The sequence below is a fragment of the Cornus florida genome, unplaced genomic scaffold (genome assembly GCF_030987335.1).
Source record: "Cornus florida cultivar Cherokee Brave unplaced genomic scaffold, ASM3098733v1 CherokeeBrave_3.0.0_Hap2_Chr02, whole genome shotgun sequence".
In the NCBI taxonomy this organism is placed as follows: Eukaryota; Viridiplantae; Streptophyta; class Magnoliopsida; order Cornales; family Cornaceae; genus Cornus; species Cornus florida.
This window is the reverse complement of record NW_026775572.1, coordinates 31,095,347-31,112,629: the sequence shown is the minus strand read 5'-3', so window position 1 is coordinate 31,112,629 and position 17,283 is coordinate 31,095,347.

The window sequence follows — 17,283 nt, the reverse complement described above, 5'->3', positions numbered from 1 at the left end:
AAACCGGCCCAGACAAGGACAGCCATCATAAAAGCAAGAAACTACCACTAACTATAGTTAATGGTGAGCAACAAAACATTCCGGTTAAGACAAAGGGGGGCAAAGCCTTGATGACTCAATCTGATGGCCAAGGGGGAGGCCTGCAACATGAAAGGGATAAATTCCAATCCGTAAGGATTAATTTCGCTGAAGTGCACTCTCTCAGACAGCCTAACTTCAAAATACTCACTATTATGGAGCAAACTTTTACACAGACAACTCTCTGTGAAGATTTGTGGCCTTTGAAAATTCTAGCATTTCTCTCTTCCCAGGTATGAGATACCAAAGCAGATAAGCATAATTTCCTGTGTAGGTTAGTAGGAGTTTTTGCTTTCCATTCGGTACTAATCCACGATACAAGATTCTCCTAATTAGTAATCGCAGTGTGAATGTTGCTCTTGTATTTGATAAAACGCCATAGAGGGGAAGTGAAGGTTCAATTAAAAAATAAATGATCATGTGACTCACTTGATATGTTGCAAAGTGGGCAAATGTTATGGTGTTTAGCCGTAAATTTGCTGTCGAGTGTTGGAAGTTTGCATTGAGCAGCCAGCCAGAGATTGAATTTCATTCTTGGTATGGTTGGGGATTGCCAAACAAGGTTGTACCAAGGGACAATAGGAAGGTCACCAACCATACGTGCCACAGTATGTCTGAATGAATAGGTGCCATTTGGTGAAGCTGTCCACTTCAAACTGTCATTTCTAGAAGAGCATGGATTAGGTATTGAGAGCAATTCCGGTATTGAACCAGTGAGAGAGACAGGGAATGACCATTTGTTGTTGACAATGAAAGAATCCACAGTTGTTGCACCATTGAAGCCAGCTGCAGTGAGTAAATCAACTGGAAATCTTGAACTTAAAGGACCCCCAGGAGCCCAATTGTCCCACCAAAAGGATGTTGTAGCACCATTGCCTATAGAGTGCTTTATGAGTGGTCTAGCAAGGTGCCTTAGTTGGAGGATTTTCCTCCAACTCCAAGAGCATGGCTGAGGGTAGTTCAATGTCCATAGGTTCCTAGACTTCAGGAGATAAGAGTGGCACCACCTAACCCACAGTCTGTTTGTGTAAACATTGAAGAGGTCCCAAATGAATCTAATAATTCCAGCCTTGTTCGCAATCTCCAAATTGGGGATCCCCAGACCACCTGTGGTCTTAGGACAACACACTTTACTCCAAGCTACCTTAGAACTAGAAGATTTCATTTCTGGCCCTGACCACAAAAATCTCCTAAAAATCTTGTTGAGTTCATCAATGGCTCCCTTTGGCAGGATGAAGATGTTGCACCAGTAGTTCTGTGTTGATACCAGTACTGAATTTATCAATTGGAGTCTACCTGCATATGAGAGAGATCTGGAAGTCCAGTTAGTGATTCTGTGGGTAATTCTGCTTACCAACAGGCTGCAATGTTCAGTCTTTAAGTTTGTAGAGATCAATGGCACCCCTAAATATCTCACTGGTAGTGTGTGTAATACCCCTGATTTTAAAAAGGATATAATGGAAATTTAATTAATTATTTATGTGCATTTTTAATTGATAAATTGATTATTTGTTTTGTGTGCATTTAAATATGATTTATCTGGCTAAGTGGTTAATTGTCTTACTTGTTTAGAATTGGTATTGTGTATTTGTTTTATGTTGTTTATTTATTTTAACTTAATTACGTGCAATTGGGATTTATTTTATTTATTTGATTAATTGGTATTTTTTTTATTATTACGTGTTTTTAAATGGTTTGTGTGACTTATTTGATTTAAGTTATATGGTTGTACTTATATTTACGTTTAGGGTTTTGGTGTTAAGTATTTTGGTTGGCCGACTTATACTTGGGCTGGAATTAGGATTAGGGTTTTTTTGCATAAGTCTATATATATAGAAAAATATTTGTCTGCAAGACACCCTTTTCACGTAATAATCTGGAGAGGTAAACAGAGGGAAACTAGAGAAGAGAGAAACAGAGAGGTTTGAGGGGAAAAACACAGAGGGACACAGAGAGAATCAATTAAGCTTTCATCTATGGACTAAAGGTGTACCACAGAGGAAGGAAGAGGTTGATGCTGAGATAGAACTGGAGCAGTAGGAGAGTTGCCGGTAGTCTACAGTTCGTCGGACTAGTTAGCAACGGCGTTGAAAGGTTTCAAACCGAAACCTAAAGGCAAGTTTCAGACTATCTCTTTCCCCATAAACTTGTGTTCTGTGCATCTTAGATAGACTCCAGGAACTTAATTAAACTATTAAAAACGGATTTTATGCATTGCTAGATGATTTCTGAAATCTGTTCTGTGTTTTTAAAGTTTAAACCTGTTGTTCCTTAAACTATTCTGTTGTGAGTTTAATTTATGTCGTTTGATTTACACTGGAGTATGAGAGGTTCTAGGACTATAAGAACTTAAATATAATCCAAAGAATGCTACAAAAGTTTGGGATATGACACTGTACTTCGCCGGAAGTGAAGAAGAACTGAATTGGTTGTTTGCATAAACTGTTTTTGTCTTCAAATTAGATTTTTGCCAAACTATTCTTAGGGAAATCAAAGGAGTTTCTAGGAGTATTAGGGCTTAAATTGAACTCTTAAAATCCTTAAGAAACTTAGGACAGACAGTTGGAACTTCTGCCGGAAGCGAAGACGAAGCGGTGAAGCAGAGAGGGGCTCTCAGGGGTGAGAGCCGGCTCCTAAATGGTGGGAGCCGGCTCCCATGAAGAGAGAGCCGGCTCTCCATGAGGGGGAGCCGGCTCTAGAAGCCTAGGAGCCGGCTCCAATAAAGGGGAGCCGGCTCCCATGGGAAAAAAACCCCTACGGGGTGTTTTCTGCAATTTTTCCGGAGTTTTGGGGTTAAACACAAATATTGAAAATTAAAGGGGGTTTCAAATATGTTAAAATTAACCTATTAAGACCCTTAAATAGTTGGTTTATGCTAGGGTGCTAATCTTAAGGGGTATCAGGAAACAGAAACGTGGAATAGGCATGCTGTCAAGGAAGGATGAATGTTTAAGTTAATAAGTTTGTTTTAATAACTTAAACTGACTGGTATCGAATTACTTTTGGTATGTTATATAAATTATTTATATACTTTAATGGAGGCCAGAAAGTTCGGTGTAGGATATGGGCATAGACAGTATTAACTTAGATATTAAATGGCATGCTGTCAGGAGTGGTAGGAATTTTAGTTGCTAGTTTTGGTTTAGCGAACTAAATGGACTAGTAGGGGAATACTGTTGGAGTTTCATATAATGAGCAGTTTGGAATTCAGAGTGTCATATTATATCAGGCACAGGTTTTGGAGTGGAGGATCAAAGGGACGTCATGTGGTGTAAATGCTAACTTTCATGCTGTTAAGGATTGTGGAGGTTTCATTACTTGTCTTTGTTTTGGCAATTTAAATAATATAATATGAGAGGATGGTTTGGGATATCTAGTATAATGTATTTAGTTCATATTTCTGGCTGATCATTATAACAGGTTATGGATGTTAATTGATGAACTGTTTAACTTCTGTTTTATCAATTGTATGGATGTGGATAATATAAATTGTTTATCAATACTTTAACAATTTATTTGGAGGATTAATGATTATAATCATATACTGGATGCATAATAGGATCTTAATAATATCTGTTTTCTATTATGCTGGTTTCTGGATTTATTTGATGTTCTAATGAATGTGCATCGTTTATGGATCATTTGCATTATATGTACCGGTATGGGACGGTGACATATCAGGGATGGATTAGATCAAAAAGCTAAGTCCTACCCCTTCTTACATACAGAATGGATTAACTAAAATAGTTAACTCCTACATAGATACATGTCCTGTCAACTAAAACAGTTGAACAACATAATGGATGCTTGTTTTATCTTTCGGCATTAGGAAAGAATTTATATATATATTTATGGTACTGTGATACGAGCTTGAGTCTCCTGATCACGGTTAGGGTGCGTATATCGCAAAGGTTGAGTAGCTAGATATAGCAAATGTTCCCTGGTAGGTCTAGGTACTTGGCCGCTGAAAAGCGTGTTTTATAGGTCACCTTCTACCCAGGCTGAACTATGTTATAGGCTAGTGAGCATCCTATAGTGTGTATTTATATATCTATGGACTATTGTAGCTATTGTTGAGCTATCTAGGATGTATCTGCGTATCGGGTTTATGTACGGATTGTAGTAGGATGGAACTTGCATGTGGGCCTGACCCACCTTTATTTTTCAGGTGTTCGTGAGTACCAGGCTTAGGGTTTGATCGTGGTGATGCAGATACAGTCACTCACTCTTCCGACTAAATAGGATTTTTCTTTCTGGTTTTAGTTTTGGATTTTATTCTGTAAAGTTTTATCAGTTGAGATTATTAGGGGTCCACTAGTTGGATTCCCGAGTTGTACGGATTGGAAAGTTAGTTTATATTAAAACTTTTATTTTTGGAGGAGGTTTTACAATTAGAATTCTTTTCAGCATATCATTATTTTATTCTTAATTCAGTTTTATTCCTGCTTGTTTATATATTGATTGTCTGGTATTCTTCGGATCTGTGCCCGGACTTGATCACCCGTGGCTCTAGAATCAAGGGGTATCACAGTGTGCCTGGATGAATATCAAGCAGTGTAGAGATTTGATGCTGTGTGTGGTCATTAACCCCAGAGAAGTATACCTCACTTTTTGATAGGTTGATGTCTAGGCCTGACATAGAGCAAAAAAGATCGAGTGCTGATTTAAGGACTGAGACTGAAGTGATATCTCCATGGCAAAATAGTAACAGATCATCTGCATAGGACAAGTGGGTGATTTTGTGTTCACTGCACCTCCAATGGAACTTGAAAAAGGACACCCTTCCCACATAATTGCTGACAATTGAGGAAAAAAACATCCATAAGAATGACAAACAGGAATGGGGAAATGGGATCCCCTTGCCTCAGACCTCTTTTACCTTTGAAAAAGCCTTGGAACTCGCCATTTAGAGCTATTGTAAATGAGGGAGAAGAGATGCATGCCTTGATGAGGGAAATAAATTTTGAAGGATATTTGTGTAAAGAAAGGCAACTTATTATGAAATCCCACTTCACTGAGTCAAATGCCTTCTTGAGATCCACCTTGATTGCACATCTTGCTGGTCTTCCATGCTTGTGATACCCTCTTAGTAGCTCATAGGCCAGAAGTATAGGGTCTGTAATCGTCCTTCCATGGACAAATGCTAACTGTGATTGGTCAATGAGGTAAGGCAAAGTGGACTGCAATCTTGTTGCAAGTAGTTTAGAAATGCACTTGTATAAGGTATCGACACAAGAGATAGGCCTGTAGTCATAAACTGTTGTAGGGTTTTGGCATTTTGGAACCAAGGCAATATAGGTGTTGTTTGCCTCTGCAAGTAACTTACCATTTCTGAAAAATTCTGCGATGGCCTTTATAACAGACCTACCCACAATGTCCCAAGCTTTTTGGAAAAATAAGGCATTATAGCCATCTCGACCAGGAGCTCTGTCCTTATTTAGTTTCATCATGCAAGTTTGTATTTCCAAAATGGTTGGCATGTCTTCAAGGTAAGAATGTAGATTGGATGGAACTTCTTTGGTGATAAATGGTGATAGGTCAGTGATATGGTGGGTAGTAGGGGGACAGTGACCAAGTAAGGATTGAAAATGGTTTACAACTTGCAGTTTAATCACCTCCGAGTCATGAGTTGTTTGGCCATCATCCAAAATGAGGGAAATTATCTTCTTCCTGTTATTTCTGGATGTGATTGACCTGTGGAAATAAGATGAGTTACAGTCCCCAAGTTTCAGCCATGTTATTCTTGACTTCTGCCTTAGAGTATCCTCTTGTAGTCTCCCCAATCTCAAGAAATCTGTTGTTAAAGCCCTTTCAAGTCCTCTGAGAAAGGTGTCACCAGGTGCTGCATCAAGGTCTATTTGACAGGCTTAGAGTTGCAGTTGCACAGCATGCATTTTTTACTTTAAGTCTGTAGATTCTCTAGCACAAGAAGTTTTTAGGATAGGTTTTAGTAACTTGAGCTTTTGGACAACTTGGAACATTGCAGTTCCTTTGATGTAAGTATTCCAAACCTTTTGAACTGAGGAGTGGAAATCATGCTGAGTGGTCCATGTATTGAAGAACCTAAAAGGTACTTACCTTTTTGGTGAATTGAGGTCAACTGTAACCAAGATAGGGCTATGATCAGAAATGCCTGGAATGAGGAACTTGCAATCTGATAATTGAAATGTGGATGTCCACCTTTGGTTAACCAAAGCCCTATCGAGTTTCTTTGCAATACAAGCTTCTCCCATACTTTTGTTGGACCAAGAATAGAGAATACCACTGAATTTTAGGTCCTCCAATTCAGCAGATTGAAGACACTCATTGAACTCTGTCATTGCAGAAGACCATTTCCTTGAACCACCAAATTTCTCTCCTATATTGGGAATGACATTGAAATCCCCCATTAACAACCATGGAGAATCTACAAAGATGGTTGAATGGTGGATTGTATCATCTCATAGTATCTGCCTTTCATTGGCACAATTAGCAGCATAGATGAAAATAGTGAAAAATGAGGTATTTTGGCCAATAATTGAGATGGGGCAATGGATTACTTGTCTATTACAGTTCATGACTGAGAGAGAAACATTGCTTGGGTTCCAGATAATCCATATTCTTCCTAGTTCAAAGAAAGAATAGTTGTCTGTAATAGACCAATTAGGAGCTATAAATCTGTGGATAGCTGCCACATTCAACTTAGCCACCTTAGTCTCCACAATGGACACTATGTCAAGTTTTTTGTCAGAGATTAATTTCTTAATCTTTGATTGTTTAGAGGGTTGGTTTAACCCTCTAATATTCCAAGTGAGGAGAGAAATCATGGGAAAGGTGGAGAGAAATAACCTCCAAGATGCTTTGAGTTAGCTGAATAACCCTCCAACATCAACCCAAATTTGGTGTTGTCTTTCATCCTTGCAATTTTCTTCAAGCTTCTTGCTGTCATGTTCCTTTTATCAACTGGCTGGTTGCTACAACCAGGATCACTGAGTGAAGATATTGGCTGAAATGAGGAGGATATGGTCCACTTGGCTGAAACTGTTGTTGCAGTAGCCTTTTTGCATCCCTCAGGTTAAGGCATGAAAAACTTGGACATCCCAGACTTCTTATTTTGGGGAGCTGTAATTGGTAATAAGCCTTGCGGAACTGGCATGTTGGATGTGGTATGCTTGTTAGAGGAGGGAGTTATGGTTGTTGATGGGGATAAATTAAGTCTTTTACTGCATAGGGGGGAGTGTGGTGATAGAGGGGATGAAATATAGGACTGGGAATCTGAAATGGAGTTGCTGACAATTGTATTGTTTGAGGATGGGGTTTGTTTTGATGGTGATGGTGAGTTGAGGTTATTTGTTGTATTTGTGTGGTTGGTGTCTGGTACTTGGTAATGTAATGGTGAAAATTGGTTTGAGGGATTATTTGTGGCTGGTGTGGAGGGTTTAGTAACCATGATTGTGCCCTTGTTCCTCTTCTTTCTCACTGTTATCCATCCAAAATTTGGTTGGACTGCAGGGCTGTAGTCCTTTTTGTGAGGGCTGGTTGTACATGGGATAGTTGTTGTCCCTTTTTCCATGAGTGGGGTTAATGTAATTGAGGGGGCAGTTGGCATCTGAATGGTTGAGTTGCCTGCATTTCCCACAGAGCTTTGGTAGCCATTGATATTCAATTCTGATATCCACGATGGACAAGTCATCCATTTTGAGTTGTATCTCATGCTTAAGTGGCTTGTTCAGATCCAATTTGATGCATGGCGTACTTCAGCTTTGTTATTGCTTCAGTGGCTTCATCAGCATACAATGGCTCTCCAACAGCACTTGCAATATGACTTAGGCCCTTGGCAGTCCAATAGTTAGGTGGTATATTGTAAAATTTGGTCCAAATTGGCATACTGCCTAAGTGAGTTGGATGTGATTGGTTTAGTTGGTTCCATTTCATTAATGAAAAGGGGTGACCAGCTAATGACCATGGACCATGAGACAAAACAGTGTCAACCTCTATGGGGCTCCTGAATCTGAAGATGAAAGTGTTGTTCTCCCCTTGGATGGTATTGGTTAAGCCAAATGATTTCTACAGTTTAGTTACAGCAGTCTGCACCACCTTGAAAGGAAGTTTCTTTTGGATTGAAAAACCAACCAAGTGGTAGGAGCACCAAAATTTTAGTCCCTCATCAACAACTTCTTTAGGTGGCTCAATCACATTTGAGCTATCAGATGGTGGAGCAATGAATTCAAACTTCATTTTGTTGGTACCTTGTTGCACTACGTTTGACCAAGTCATTACCTGGGGTTAGTGGATGTGGTTTAATTGAGTTACAGAATGTCGGTTGGTGTGAGTAGTAGGGAGTGGTTAAGCTGATACAATGCCTGTGTTGTCAATAGGTAACGCATGTAAGGGTAAAGTATCTGTGTTATCTGTTGGTAAAGCATGTTGCTTGTTTTGGACTATCTTTGTAGGGAAAGTATTGGTTTTTGGGTTGAGGTCATGTGGAAAGGATGTCTTATTATTACCTCTTTGGGAAATATGTAATGTTGGTGCCTGTAGAGGAGAATTGACCAGTCCTAAGGATTTGAAATTCAAATTTGAATTTGAGTTCGAACCTGGAGCCTTCAGTGATGGTGTCTCTGCTGCCGTGGGAGGCATGGTGGTGGTGGAGCTTACAAGCTGTGGTTGTTGTTCTGTTGGTGAGGGAGACCTTGTGGTTGTAGTTGTTGGGAGTAGAGGAGAATGAACCGTTGGAGCTGTTGTGGCCTTGATGGTGCTGATTGTAGAGACAGCAAGTGGATGTGCCTGAGACTTATCTTCTTTAAGCTTTACTATTTCTGCTCTCAGTTCTGAAATGATCTTGTTCTTTTCATAGTGCATGTTCATCGATTTCCCCAGGTTCTCTTCAGACCATTCAATCTGTTCTTACAACCTTTCAATTTGATGGCCTGGGGAGTTATATAGCAGAGGGTTGAAGTTCTTGGGTGGGTAATTATGGGTTGCTGAGTTTGCCTTTCTTGGAATTATAGGTGGTTTGTTTGTTTTCTTGGTTGTTTGATAGTTTCTAGGGGGTTTAGTATGAGGGGGCATGTGGTGAAGTGGAATTGAGTTTGGAAATGTGGCATGCTTAGCTGATGGAGAATTATTAAACTGCTGTGACTTCTGATTATTGGAAAGGAAGTTAGAGGTAGAGGTAAGTAGCCTGATGGGTTTTGTAGCGGGTGAAGGGAAGTGAGATGAGACTTTCCCATTGTGATAAGGTGGGATGGGAGGGGGGTAGACTTCAATAGTATGCGCATCGTGTGTGTTGAGTTTCTGCACTATAGTTTTTTGTGGTGAGTGATGGTCCTGTGGTTGGTTGAATGGTGGTTTTAGATGATTAGGAATTGGGTTAGTCACTAATGGTGGAGCTTGCACAGATGTTGAATCTTGCTTGTTGGTTGGGTTCTTTAGGATAGTTGGGTTCTTCAGGTTGATAGGTTTCATGCTGCGATCTCTCAAGTATCTTGCATCGTATTGTTAGAACAGGCAGGTTGCTCACATGTTCACCCATTTCCTCTCATCTAATACCACTTGACATCTTATCATAACAAATATGAGTATATAAGGGTGTCTTAAGTAACTCAAAACATTTTTTGTTTTTTGTTGTCAATTCTTAAAAAGGAGAAACAAATACAAAAATCATGTTTAGTAATTTGTTTTTATTTCCTCTTAATGAAAAACATTTCTCATTTTTATGAAAGAAAGAAAAAACATCAAAATGATGTTTCCTGTGTTTTTTTACTATAACATAGGAGAGAAAACATTAAAATGATGTTTCTTGTGTTTTTTCATTATAGTAGAGGAAACGTTTTCACTACTATTTCCCTCGTTTTTTACTTAACAACTGACATTATTTTTTCATTAATACACAACCACTAACATTACTCCATTAGTACTTTTATATTCTATATATATACATTATACAAAATCTTTTTTTATATTATATATATATACATTATACAAAATTTATTTTTATATTCTATATATATACATTATACAACTGTATGCCCTGTAATTTTTTTTTTCCTTTTTCTAATTGTTATACATGTATTGGTTTTGATTTGTTTTCAGATTTTTTGTTAATATATATGTATTTATAAAATTTATTTTTATGTTCTATATATATATATATATATATATTATACAATTGTAGGCTTATCTTGCCCTATATATATATATATATATATATATATATATATATATATATATATATATATTTTTTTTTTTTCCCCTTTTTAGATTATGTCTTTTATTGTGATTGAAAGTTAGATTTTGATAGATGGATGAAAAAATAAATTTAAAAAGTTTCCCAAAAAAAAAAAAAAATTTTGTAACAAATGTTTTACTAAACACTGTTTTTTGTTTTTTGTTATTAAAATTGTGACAACAACAAAGGTTACTAAACGTTATTTTTGTTTTCTATTTTTACTTCGAAAAACAAAAATATATTTCTGTTTTTTTACGACTGCAAAAACAAAAAACGAAAATGTTACTAAACGCACCCTAATTATAAAGATGATTAAAATTAATAGTGCAATATATATATACAAATATATATATAATAGAGTAATGAGCATAGACTATAGACAATTCATGTTTCTTTTTTAATAAAGTATACAACATCCCTTGAAATCCTAACTCTGTCTTGATCAACACTTTTATGCCATATTTTCCATCTTTAAAATGTTTTTAGTCAATATCCGCTTTTCTAAAATCTGTTGACACTTCTCAAGATTTTTATTTTTTTAATTAATATAAATTTTATAAAAAATAATATTACCTCCATCTCAAGTTATATATTCTTTTTGAAGAATCATTACTCACAACGAGTTTTTAAACAGAACATCTTTTTTAGAAATATATAAATTAAATCATTGTATTATTAATATTAGAATAATCTTGCATTTTTTTTTTTTTTTTTTATAACAGTTAGGTCGCTTTCATGTTCACCCTTTTCCTCTCATCTAATAACTCTTGACATCTTACCATGAAAGTACGAGGATGATTAAAATTAATAGTGTAATATATATATATAGTAATGAGTATATACCATAGACACGTCATGTTTACTTAAAAAATTGAGTCTCTAAACAAAAGAACCACGAAGGGTCAGTGTACAAATGATTTATCTTTCTCCTTTTAAATTAAAAATAAAAAAATCAAATGAAAGATTGAGTTCCTAATCATGGGGAAGAGGTGTGGCCCTAGTGGGCCACTACACTTAACTTCATGCAATAGTTTCTTTATCAAATTAACCAACAGGAAGTCTAAATGGTAGGTGCTGATCGAAAAAATACTTTTAGGAAAAAAATTGAACGAGATATCGGTGAAAAAGAGATTAAATTTTTTTTTCTTTTAATCCGATTTAATGGAAGAAAATGAAAAAATTAACAATTTAATTTGATTTTAATAAAATAAAAAATAAAAAATAAAATTTTAAAGTTATTTTTACTATTAAACTCATGCATTACTTTATTTATGAAATTTATTAAATATTTATGAACAGTGATGTACGAATTTAAAATTTTTATAATAGGCTCAATTGTGTTGTCTCATATCTTCCGCTCATATTTGAAATGATGAAAATTTGTGAAGGTTCCTATAATCTTTTATTTCTTTATATCATCTCTATCGAATGAATGAAATTTGTTTCTCCCTTCTTATTTTCTTTCCACCTCTCTTCTACCATTCCCACCGAATATAACTATTAATTTTGTTTCAAGTAAAGAGCTATTTACTAATGTTCTAAAGAAAGGGTTACATGGAGTGATGTTAACTAAATAACAATTTTTAATTTTTTATTGTAAAATTGAAAATAATTATGAAGAGAGAAAAATATATAGTACTAGATATTATTAACTAGTGGTATTCACTCTTTTTATGCAATTATTACGATTTTACATTTGCCCTAAACTCTCTTTTGTTATTTTTAGTTTTTAATATAATGAGTTTAGTTACTCTGTGCATGGCACGTTATTTGCACTTTATTTATTTGAAAAATGTCTTATAATATCTAATTTTCTTAATAAATAAATAAACTCTGATTAAAACGAAAGGGTATTTTTTTGGAGGGGCTAAATATATATAAAAATAAATAAAAAAATGGTAGTTTAAAAATAAGTTAACCTTTTTATTTTTTCCAACCAATCTAGAGATTGTCAAACTCAAATAAGTGGGTTAAACAAAATTATGGGCACAATCGTAGCTTATCAAATCATACTTTGATCTTATGGGTATGATCCACATTCTACGATATAGTTTTAAATATGATTTTGATAAAGTAAAAAATACTTGAATTGAGTAAGATCACAAATAAAGTCTGATTCATTTTAAAAGTTCTTAAATCTAGATAGACTCGTGACTTTTTAAAGTTTGATTTATGCTTTGATATTTGATTCAGAATTAAATATTAATCTGTTAAAATAGACTTCAAATTGGATAAAAAAAATTAGGTTAAAATCGCTCCATTTCAAGCCCCACTTACTAATAAAGGATGTATCCAATAGCAACTCTTTTATCTCTCGAATAAAATGTAGAAGATTCTATAACATAGGCTAAAAGCTTTACTCTGTCTCGCTTCACCTGACTTAGATATTGTTTATTTTGCTCACTCAACTCTTGATATTTAAGATTTTTCTAAAAAACGTGTTTACACAGTTATATAAGGCCACACATAAATATCAACAACTTTTCACAGGACAAGGCCAAAAAAATCTTTACCTCTAACTTTTTCTTCTCTCTTTTTTGCCACAAACCTTTATTAAAAGTTAATTTTTATAAATTAAAGTATTTTGAAGAAATTATGTTAATGTCTATTTACTGTTTGAAGAACATACGAGGATTTCTTTTCTTCTAAATGAACAATGTTCGTGTCCACAATGGTAAAACGTGACAGACGGCATAAAATGACATATATTCGTTTTGAATTTTAGACATTAAAAATAATAATAATAATAATATCTATTCTTTTACTCTCGTCAATATGGTCAAATCACACATACATATCCTTTAATTATGACACAACGCCTTTAAATATTAATTTAAAAAGTTGAAAGAAAAAAAAATGAAGGCACTAGTGATGTGTTTGGTGTGCAGGAATGGAATGCCCATTCTAACCATTCTATTGTTTGGTATGTAATTTAAAGCGGGAAAGACCATTCCATTGGAATAAAAATCCATTTCACAACTAAACCTATGGAATCGTCATTCCATTCTCAAGTAATTTTTTTTAAAAAATAAATTTCTCAAAAAACCCTTACGTTCTAAGTCCAAAAAATCACCACAACCACCTCCACCTTTCACCACCACTACCACCGCCTTCCACCACCACCACCGGCACCGACTTTCACCATCGATCGCTCACCACTTTCCATCACCACCACGTACTGCCACCACCACCGTCATCGCCTTCCACCACCACCACCCCCATAATTTTCCTCCCCCACCACCGCTACTGCGCGCCACCACCTTCCACCACCACCATCGCCTTCCACCACCACCGCCGCCTCTACCTTCCACCACCACCATCGTCACCACCGTCACCTCTACTACCTTCCACCACCACCACCACCACAGTTACTTCCATTGGCTTCCACCACCATTACCTACACCATTATCTCCTTCCATCACCACTACCACACTACTGCCACTGTCACTAACGCCGCTTTCCACCGCCTTCCACCATTGCTGTCGCCGCCTTAAAACACCACCACCGCTTTCCTCCACCACCACCGCCACTGCCACCATTTATTTTTAAAAAATTATTAGAGAATCTCATTTTGTTAATTTAATTTATTTGTTACTAAGAGGGATATTTTGGAGAATTCAATTTTTAATTTATTCCATTCTAAATTTTAAATTGGTCCAACCAAACACTAGAATGGTTATTATCATTCCATTCCTACACATTTCATATTTACAACCAAACAATAGAATGAGAATGACAATTCCATTCCATTCCATTCCCACTTGCATTCCATTCTATTCCATTCCTGCATACCAAACATAGCATAGGGGTAATGAGTGAGTTCCTCTAAGTATTGTTCTTTTTAAATATTATGTTTGAAACTTGGGCAGATTGAGGACTTAATTTTCGAAATATAAAATCTTCAACTCTAACCCAACTCAACTCTGAGTCTCGGGCCAACTCTTTTTGAAAAACTCAATTTTATAAATCGAATTTGAGCATAATGTCGTAGCGTAAGAGTGAGAGATAGAATTGAAACCTTCAAATTTCTAAGTCTTAGTTTAGAGGGGGAGAGAGATCATGTAACATATATAGAGGGAGGGATGGATGGAGAAAAACAAGTAGAGAGGGAGAGAGAAAGAGAGATTTATATATATATACATAATACACACATGTATATTAATATAAAGAAAAATGATACATCTGCCGACTTAATCCTCCGATTTATCCTCCGAATCCTAGGTGGCCAGGCCAAGTCAGCAACAAAAAAAACACTGCTCTCTCCCTCTCTTCATTCCCTCTCCACGATTCCCCCTTTGTTTCTACCATCGCTGGCTTTCTGCACCGGTACATGAAGATTAAGTATGAGAAAAGAGATCAAATTCCAATCATCATCCAACCAAGAATTTCGTCTCTGAGTTGCTTAGAGGCGCCGCCGGAAACTTCACCGCATCAAATAACCGTTCACGATAACAACATCGCACAACAAATCCAACCCAGTTTTGCCTGATCCGAAGCTTTAAACCCCAAGACCACAACGTCGGTCCCAAGTGATTTCCTTTTCCTTTGTCGTCGACTTCACGGGCCAAGCCGTCGCCAGATCGAAGCTCCATCTAGAAGAAGTCGATGGAGACTGATGATGGCCCAATCTAGTTCCTCCACCGTCTGCTCACTGCCATCGCCACTACCGGGCTGTTCACTGCCGCCGCCGGGCCGAACCAGCCCGTTGCCCACCGCGAGCCTGTCCTCACCATCGTCCAAGCTATCCATCTAAGCTGCCGTAAGCTCGCTGCCAAGTCTCCTCGGTCGAGCCACCCCTCCTCGAGCGTGGCGGCTTACCCCTAGAAATTGACCCACTCGCCGACGATCAGCCCCAAACTGGTTTTTCCGGCGAAGAGCTCTCACCAATCGCACGCACTATTTGACTTGGTTCTTTCGAGTTCGAGACCGTCACAGCCAGCCCATCTCCACCTCGGCGTGCACAAGCCGCAATCGCCAAAGCCGGATCCGTCTCGCCAGGCACTGTCGTAGCCATCTTGAAGTCATGCATGGCAATTCATTTCTACCGCCGTTCCGAGCCACCACTGCATTTCTTCCTCAACGCCGCAGTTCACTGCCTAGAGTCCTTTTGCTCGCCGGCTGCCGAACCATCCCGCCTAGCTTGAGAGGGGAATCGTGGAGAGAGAAAGAGCTGTGATTTTTTTGTGTCGCCGACGAACCATCTCACCTAGCTTGAGATGAGAGCTTGAGAAGGAATCGTGGAGAGAGAAAGAGCTGTGATTTTTTGTGTCTGATATGGTCTAGTCACCTAGGATTCGGAGGATAAATCGGAAAATTAGGTCGGCAGTTGTATCATTTCTCAAATATAAAATTACAGAAAATGAAGTTTATAATTTGAGTTGTTGGAGTTAAATTACAGAAAATTTGGGAAGGGTTACCTCTTCTTGACGCTTGAGGCCAAGCCCATGAAGCCGCTTCACAATAATTATTATTTGCACATATTATTATTATAACACAAAAGGACAGTCCAGTTCACCGACCAAAACGACGGTAGATAGAAGATTGACGTGTCGCTTAATTATTTTTAGTATTGCTCTCATCCTTAATAAGACTCTTTCCTGACGCGTGTTATATAAATTAGAATATGCCAATTATACAAATATACCCATAAAACGGTCAAACGTTATAAGTTAACTTATGGAAACAAAGTAGTTGTAGATGTCATTATCCATAGCAATCATGTAGATAATCATGTCATTGTCAACATAATGTTAATCAGCACGAAAAATGAGTTGGAGAATATGCCTTTTTTCATGTATATATATATATATATATAAGATGCTTCTACAGTCTAGTTTGTTATTATTTTGAGTGAATTTTGAAGTGGTCTGAGTAGACTATTTGTATTTAATAATCTAACTCTCAGTACTTTTTAAAGTGTCAGATATTTATTATCTACATCTACTAATCTAACTTGTAACACTTTTTACTTTATAAATATAAACAGATATATATGTCTTTTTTATATATATATTAATACTGATGGGGAATAGTAAATCATGTCCAATGAGTCTCTGTATTTACTAATATAACTTTTAACGCTTCTTGTCTGTAAGATAAATATATATATATACACACACATATATGTGTCTTTTTCATATATATTAATACTGATGAAGAATCCGCGAATCCGATCCAATGACTCTTCCAAAAAAAAAACATCTATTTTGGAACAGAAGTAGTATATATTTTCAAAGAGTATATTAATTAGTTAATGATAATTTAATGGACTATAAGGATAGTTAACAATTATTTAAATATATAAATTAATATTAATAAATTAAAATTTTATCTATGGGCTTATGGTTAAAAGATAAATAATATTAACTATAAGAATAATAATGGATAATTTAGATAAAATTCAATCTATGGATCATCCAATGTTATTACACGATCCAGTCTGATTCGATCCGTTATCTAATTCGTTGGGAGTAGATTGAATTAGGATTGATGTCTAATCCAATTCGATCCGTTATCTAATTCGTTGGGAGTAGATTGAATTAGGATTGATGTCTAATCCAATTCGATCCGTGGCCACCCTTATCTTAGTGCAGTCGTAACGTGTTGTATCTAATAAAAATATATAGCATTCGACTATTCATTTCGTTCAATATAAATATATATTCTTTGCATCTTCTAGCCTAATTTTTGTTACATGGATCACACAATTAAAAATACATCAAACTAATAAGTAGTCAGTGCAATAATTAGATAAAACCCTATATTCTTACATGCATCTAGCTACTTGTATTTTGGTAAATGGATATACCATATATATATTTTTTTACAGGGGTGGCAATTAACACAAAAAAATAAAAGAATTTCATAATACCATAATAAAAAATTGATATTAATTGATATTTTAATTAATAATTTCTCATACTTTCATTTCAGTTAATTCTTAGGTAATTATTTCCATCTTGATTATTATCAAGCTAATATATTTTAAAAAATAT